The following is an 8,628-nucleotide window of genomic DNA, read 5'->3' as shown; positions in this document are numbered from 1 at the left end:
ACATCGTTCCTATGAAACACAACAAGCTCTTTATTCACATGAAGTGTTGAGTGACATTGACAAGGGATTTCAGATCGATTCCGTATTTCTGGATTTCCGGAAGGCTTTTGACAATGTACCACACAAGCGGCTCGTAGTGAAATTGCGTGCTTATGGAATGTCGTCTTATTATGTGACTGGATTTGTGATTTCCTGTCAGAGAGGTTACAGTTCGTAGTAATTGACGGAAGGTCATCGAGTAAAACAAAAGTGGTTTCTGGCGTTTCTCAAGGTAGTGTTATAGGCCCTTTGTTGTTCGTTATCTATATATAAACGATTTAGGAGACAATATAAGCAGCCTTCTTAGGTTGTTTGCAGATGACGCTGTCGTTTATCGATTAGTAAAGTCATCAGAGATCAAAACAAATTGCAAAACGATTTAGAAAAGATATCTGAACGGTGCGAAAAGTGGCAGTTGACCCTAAATAACGAAATGTGTGAGGTCATCCAAATGGGTGATAAAAGGAACTCGTTAAATTTAGGTTACACGATAAATCAGTCTAATCTAGAAACCGTAAATTCAACTAAATACCTAGGTATTACAGTTACGAACAACTTAAATTGGAAGGAACACACAGAAAATGTTGTGGGGAAGGCTAACCAAAGACTGCGTTTTATTGGAAAATGTAACAGACCTACTTAGGAAACTGCCTACACTACGCTTGTCCGTCCTCTTCTAGAATACTGCTGCGCGGTGTGGGATCCTTACCAAATAAGACTGACGGACTACGTCAAAAAAATTCAACGAAAGGCAGCACGATTTGTGTTATCGCGAAATATGGGAGAGAGTGTCACAGAAATGATACAGGATTTGGGCTGGACATCATTAAAAGAAAGGCGTTTTTTGTTGCGACGGACTCTTCTCACGAAATTCCAATCACCAACTTCCCCCTCCAAATGCGAAAATATTTTGTTGACACCGACCTACATAGGCAGGAACGATCACGACGATAAAATAAGGGAAATCAGATCTCGTACGGAAAGATGTAGGTGTTCATTCTTTCCGCGCGCTATACGACATTGGAATAATAGAGAATTGTGAAGGTGGTTCGATGAACCCACTGCCAGACACTTAAATGTGATTTGCAGAGTATCCATGTAGATGTAGATGTAGAAAGTTTGGAGCATTGTGGGCACTGCCCTCCAACCAGCTCCGGATTCAGACGATCTGACGCATCTATTGGACAGACTTGGACACGACATGCCTCAGGAGGACACATCCAACAATCTATCAATCAGTGCCTAGCCGAATAACTGCTTGCATAAGGACCAGAACTGGACCAACGCGTTATTTAATTGCTCAATTTGTGAAGCTCTTTCTCTTGAATAGCTCAAGCAATTTTCCTGAAAATGTAATCATTTTCTTGTCTGTACACGTACATCACATCTATCGATTTCCGTCCCATTCGAATAATTACTTCGTAGTACGCCGTCTTGTTTTCCCCTTATAGTGCGTTATCATCTCCTGAGACATGTCTGACGTCTCATTTCTTGGCCTTGGCTGCCTGGCAGTGTCTTCAGAAATCGCCCACCAGATCCGTTCACAGTCTACTGTGTTAAGCTGTAGGAGTTTCTGAAGGCTCTGAGCAGATGAGTCGAGCCCAAGAGAACACGTTTCTTATCTGCTCCGGTCACCTTAGTGTTCTACAGGGCTTTCAGTAAATGTACTCAGCATACAAAGTTGTTACTTAACACTCTGGTCTGGCTGCAACGGCGTGGAAAGGTGGTGGTATTCTGCTGGATACTTGGGCACGTGGGAATAAAGGGATACGAGCAAGCTGATATAACGGCCAAGAATGTCTGTCGGAGTGACTGAGTTGGAGAATGCAATATTCACCTACACTTCGAGGTTGTGAACTCGCTGCTGATCCATAAGGTATTACATCAATGGGAGGAAAAGCGGAGCTGATGTACAACAAACTGCGCGTTGTGAAACCCATTATAGGTCGGTAGCGTTCCTCCTTCCGGTAACACAGACGGGAGGTAGCCCTACACAGTCGTCTGCATACAGAAGATAGCACATTCGTGGTTTCATGCCTCGGTATGGGGACCCATCCGCTTGTGACGCCCACGACCAACACATTTCACTAGGGAAGAGTGTTTTATCTGGAGGATAGCGTACCTAGGCACACATCATGCTTCCTGGTCTGTGCTTCCGTCTAGCGACCGATTTCAGAATCTCGTGAAGGGACGAGCAAAAGACAGCCATAAACAGGTTCCGGTATTTTCAACTGTGTGACACTAAGAATCCTACATATTTAAGTGCTGTATAATACGAGTGCGTGTTGACAAGCAATGGCTCGGAATTTTTATGTGAAAAATCTTAAAGCTTTTTAAATAAAACAAACGTGATATTCTACGTCATTATTCTTCATGTCTACATGTTTACAGCGCTTTAGCGTGTAACATGGCGGTGGGTAACGTAACTATATCGGTGACTGAGGTACAGCGTGCTGTAAGCGAGTTTAGAATTTGAAGAATTCGCCCACACATGCAGCACGCACTCCGGCAGCATGACAATGTCAGACCACACACGAGCGCTGCGACATCTCCAACAATCCGACGTCGTTGGTTCACTGCCATCGAGTACCCTTCGTACGCCAGTCCGGTTAGCCGTTCGGTTTACGCACGTCTTTTCCGGACTGGGAGAAAGCGCCTGGTCCCCGGTACGAATCCGCCCAGAGCACTTGTGTCAAGGTCCCGTGAGCCGGCCAGTCTGTGGATGGTTTTTAGGCGGTTTTTCATCTGCCTCGGCGAATGCGGGCTGGTTCCCCTTATTCGGCCTCAGCTACACTATGTCGGCGATTGCTACGCAAACAAGTTCTCCACGTACGCGTACACCATTATTACTCTACCACGCCAACATAGGGGTTACACTCGTCTGGTGTGAGACATTTCCTGGAAGGGGGGATGGGGGGGTGAGGGTTCACCGGGAGCCGTACCGCACAATAACCCTGAAGGAGTGGTTAGGTGTGAGGCGGCGGAGGGGTGAAGTGGATTGCGGTAGGTAGTCGTCGTGAGGTTGTGGAGCACTGCTGCTGTGGCGGGGACAGAGCCTCTCCGTATTTTCTAGGCCCCCGGTTAACATACAATACTATACAATACCCTCCATACAGTTCCGACTTGGTCCAATCAAATTTTCATCTGTTTTCAAAACATAAAGAATACCTCCGAGGACTTCACTTTGACAGTGATGAAGGGATGCAAGTAGAGGTGAGGTTGTGGGTCTGTCAACAAAGTCGAACATTCTACAGTGACGGTATCAAAAAACTGGTCTCTCGTTGGGAAGAATGTGCTCGTCGCCCGGATGACTATGTTGAGAAATAAACATATTGACATAAAGAATAAAGCTGCAGAATGTTAATAACGTTTGTTTTATTTAAAAATCTTTAAGAGCTTTCATATAAAAAATCTAAGGCATTACTTTTTAGCACACTCTCGCATATGACAGCTTTTTGGGGGATATTGTTAATTCTACAGTTACAAAGTCTTATGGTCAGTAAAATGTTGTATATTTTTTAAACAACTTACGTGATGAAATTTATTCACAGTTGCGAATATAGACAACCATCGCCTGTAATGGAATGACGAAAATGTGCCGGAATGGGACTCGAGCCTTCTCGCGCTTATCGTGAACGGTCACCTTATCATTAAGATTTTTTGTTTTTAAAATTCAGTCTTGATCACACCACGTATGTTTCAAGGACATGGGTGACCGGTTTTGGTCATATCACATGACCATCATCAGACCCATGGCATCCTTCGGAGATGGTAGGTGGAGCACTCTTCTCAGTTGCTGTGATGTCAACTCATCATTAGATTATCTGAACACAGCTCACTGTCAGACCCAAACTTCCATACGTAATCAGCCATGTTTGGTCTAGCCGTGAATCGTGCTCGGATAACCTAATGGTAAAGCGACTGCTCGCTATCCGGGTTCGAGTGCCGGTCCGGAACAAATTTTCATTATTGTTATTCCGTTATACAGCTGAAGGGTGTCCATATTCGCACATGAGAATGCATTTCATGCATTTCATAACGGCTGTAGTCACCGCAATGCGAAATGCGATGCAATGTGCCTTCGTAATACATGCGTGTCAAAAGGAACATCGCGTCGTTTTTCTGAACAACACAGCCACTGCAGTGTCGTACTTATATAATATGTGGAATGTTAAGCCATACGTCATCAGCCGTGCACCATGTTGTACCGTGAAACAGAAGGTCTCTTTACTATGCAACACGTGATATTTGCAAATCAAACTAATTACTCTAATATCTTAAGAATGTTCTCTGTCTCAAAAGTGGAGATTTGTGTTAGTTGCCCACAGCTTTTATTTCACAATGTTTTAACTTGTAGCTTGTTTCTGCTTATAACACGAAACTCCGCCCGAACAGGCCACGAAGGCCCACCGGTAACGACCGGCCGCCGTGTCATCCTCAGCCCACGGGCGTCACAGGATGCGGATATGGACGGGCACGTTGTCAGCACACCGCTCTCCCGGCCGTACGTCACTTTACGAGACCGGAGCTGCTACTTCTCAGTGAAGTAGTTCCTCAATTTGCCTCACAGGGGTCAAAAGCGCGACAGGCCGGATAATCACCCATCCACGAGCTAGCCCAGCCCGATAGCGCTTAACTCCGGTGGTCTGACGGGAACCGATGTTACCACTGCGGCAAGGCTGTCGGCGCTTTTGATATTACTTCTGCTTAATTTTATTTCACTCACTAATTATTGGTATGTATTGAGTGATAATGTAACATATAGACTATTAAATGTAGTATTTACAAGATTTTCTAGAGTGCAACACTTTTAAATTTGAATAGAATACTTGTTTCTAAGTACATGAGCATGTTGTACCTTGCAACAGTTTCTCACGTTTGGAACACCTTTCTTTTCCTGAGAAATTTTTATAATTTCAGAAAAATATTGCAGCACACATCAAGTGAATGCTATCATTTCAAAACTGAATAGAAAAATGTATTAAACTTCTGCTTCAGAGGTGTGCAGACACGAAAGTCTGAAAAGTACTCCAAGGTACAACACACATATTTTAATTAAGCGCGTTTTGTATTCTGACAAGAGAGTAGCAATAAATTTAAGTGGTAATCTGCCCTCTGTTTTAGTGGATTACGAGACGAGTGTGATCCGTTTTTTAAAATGTTGTGAATTGTCCAGATTCGACCATAAACTCTTCAGTCGGAGATTTTAGTACGTTACAAACTGCTGGCTCGTCATTTATTAGTCCAGTGATCAGCCAACAACGATTTCTGTTGTACTATTGTATATTTTTCTTATGACTTTTATTTTTAATTGGCTGTTTTAGAATTGGCAACTGAACTGATTTTAGTGCGTTAATGTGTGTAGTAATTAACCCGTATGGAATCCTTAAGAGTCGAAAGGCAAGCTCATCCCTTTTACAGTACCAATTAAATTGTTGCATGATTCCTTCACAAAAATTATAATATTTAAATCTGTACTCCGTAAGCCAGCTTACGATATATCATGGAGGATATTTCTAGGACCACTATCATTTCCCCTCATCCCTGTTTCATTCGCGAATGTTTCCTGGGAATAACGATTGTCGGTAAGCTTCCATATGAGTTCAAATTTCTCTGATTTTTTCCTCGTGGTCATATCGTAAAAAAGTATGTCGGATGAAAAGATATGTTTCCCGAACCTGAGTGGAATGTGCGGCCTCGGAATTGTTACAGTAAACTTCTCTGTGATGCATATCGTCTCTTGTAGTGTCTGCTACTAGAGTTGTTGTGTAACAGCGTCGCGCCTTAGCGATTACTGAACTAACCCTTGACAAAATGCGGGAAGAATCGGTCGAACGAGTGTTTTGTAAACCACTTCTTTCGTTTCTTCTTCATACATCCATATTTAAATTGGATTATGGTGGGACACAGCTGGTATAATTTTTATTAAAAATTAAACTCCTCCAGCTGTACTTAAGATTTTATATTTATTTGGCTGTTACTTTCGACGTTGCGTCAACGCCATCTTCAGGCCTGTACACTTTGATGAAATCAATTGTGTGTGACTTAGCGGTGAGACCAATTTGTGCTCCACATTGATCCATTTTTAATGAAAACTTCTTTCAAGATTCTTCCAATGACTCTAGCAAGGTGTCAAATTTTCTGAAACCTAGTTTTTATATGGTTTACTGTGCTATAAAATATAAATATAAGTTTCCAGTTTGTTTTAACCGTGAATTTAATGGTTGTTAGAAAGCTCTTCCTCTTCGTCTTTTTCTTACTTTATCCACACATCTACGCAGTGTCGGCATGTTTAATGTCTAATTTTGCAATTTAATCTTAGGGATTGCCGGATGCGCTTCCTGTCGCCACCCAATTACTCTCCCCCCCCCCCTCCCCCTACCCCGTTGGGACGGACTATGTGTATCCCAAGTCTGCGTGCAGTGTTATTAATGTGAAAGGGTGCAAACGTTTTCTAAATGTTTGTGAATCGTGGAACTGAGGCAGGACTTGGCTACCAGCCGGATAATCACATAGGCGGATGTGGGAAACCAAATCGAGGCTAGCAAGCACGCTGGCCCTCATCGTTGATCCACTTTACTGCCCGAATTCCGGAAGCAGCATGCTAGCACGCTTGGTTATCCGGGCGGGTGTTAAGAAGTTCTTACTTTCTCTTTCTTCCTCTCTCTTTATACAGACCTAGCACGAACAGGTAAGCAGTAAATGTGCACGGTCTCATTAAAAGCTGGTGTATTGTAATCTCACTCAGAAAACTCATAAGAAGAAACTCACAACATACTGACTTATTTTACAACGATTTATGATCTTCCAGACCATCTCCAGGTACAAAAACGTTACCACAGTGTCCCCATGTTCATATTATGATTTCTAAACATGTATTGCAAAACAATCTGTATCAAAAGCCCCGTGAAATTCTGTTTGAGTGAAAACGTACTAGATATGAGCTGCTCATACATACACATTTGACAATACTTTTGTAATTTCCCCACATAATGTATATTGTCGAAAAGTCACATCATCCAGCGGTTCACTCTCAGCAAATTATGCTCTATCATTCTACACTTTACTAACACTCTCGTCTGCAAAGTTACAACAAACTGTTTTCATTCATTCAGGTGATCTAATTACGAGATCCTTGCCACAGGTCACCGTAACATGTTGCGCGTTCTGCGTGTTGGTTGCGTACTCAGCTGCATCCCTTTGGTAATTGTAAGAATTTGTCCTGAATTTTCTTGACGTCGCAGTGAACCACAACACACCTTCCCTTAGACTGAATTTCTCCGAAGGGGTAGATGTGTGTTGCGGCACACTGGGATATAAAGGAAATTCGGGACACAATGTTCCAATTAACGTTCCGAAGAGGGGCAGATGACGACACAGCCGACATGGAGAGTGCTCCACACTTTACATGGACGTATGTCAAAGCTCTAGTAACGACCAGCATTGCGTCAAATAGTCAAATAGTCGCCAGACAGCCAAAGGAGGGGCGTTATTTAAGGTGTTCATTCACGGTCCGCCAGGTAGAGCAAGGCTTTCTCAACCATAACCTCAAACCGTTCAGCTGGGTGGATACTGGCGACTGCTTGGCAGAACCTACCTTCCTATACTGATGGGATGTGGGCTGGCAGGTAGAGCTCGGGGTAAGCAGGTACGCGCTCTCCGGTGCAACCGAATCATGGACCTGACCTCGAGCCCATCCACACACAGGCGAGTGCGTCGGGACTGAGCCACTCGGCGAACTGGTCGGCAGACCGATCAGCCTTTGCATGGGGGTCTTCATGAGCAGCGTTCATGCGACCATGCCGAGGTCCAAGCCACTAACCGTGACGAACGGCCGCCATGGCACTGGACTGCTCCAGTATCCACTGGACAGCCGTTGTCGTCCTCAGCATTCCAGGTGTGAGCCATGACTGTGCTGCCCCACGGTGCACGGTTGCTCAGCGCTGCGGACATCGCCGGCCACCACCAGCCAAGACACAGGGGCCTCGGCTGCCTCTCAGCCGACGATGCGTCAGCACCATCGAGCCGTCTCTCTCCTGCCCACACAACGCTCCGCAATGCGGTGTCGCTTCGCCGCGATCGATGCCTGACCGCGCACATGGAGCACGGATGCCGTGGCTCGATACCAGACCGAACCGCCAGACCAAGGCGCGCACCAGCAACTGTTATACATTTGTTGGAGTAATAAAAAGTTTACACGAAAGGTCGTTTGTCTTGCTGTAGCCATCCTCATCTCCGACAAACTCCGGCAGACCTTGCCAACCCATCGAACCCACAATGTTTAGGTGAGAGATACATCGCCTTTCTGACTACTAGATGAGCGGCTCTTTCATCTCTCCACAGTGGCCATTGCACCCCTGATCCTCCACAGAATAATAGATAAAGTACTACTGATACCATTAATATTACTTTGTACGCAACAATTCCCGCTACTGTTAAGACTTCTTTGAACGCCATATGAAACACTGTAACAGGTTGTAAAATGAAAGAAGTACTCTTAGCACTTGTCGGTGCGTCAATACTTCATGAGTTTCATGATGAAAGTTCGTTGAACGAGATTACAGTAGACCAGCTGCTAATCAATCAGGG

The sequence above is a fragment of the Schistocerca gregaria genome, chromosome X, assembly GCF_023897955.1.
Source record: "Schistocerca gregaria isolate iqSchGreg1 chromosome X, iqSchGreg1.2, whole genome shotgun sequence".
NCBI lineage: Eukaryota > Metazoa > Arthropoda > Insecta > Orthoptera > Acrididae > Schistocerca > Schistocerca gregaria.
This window is presented reverse-complemented; position numbering follows the sequence as displayed.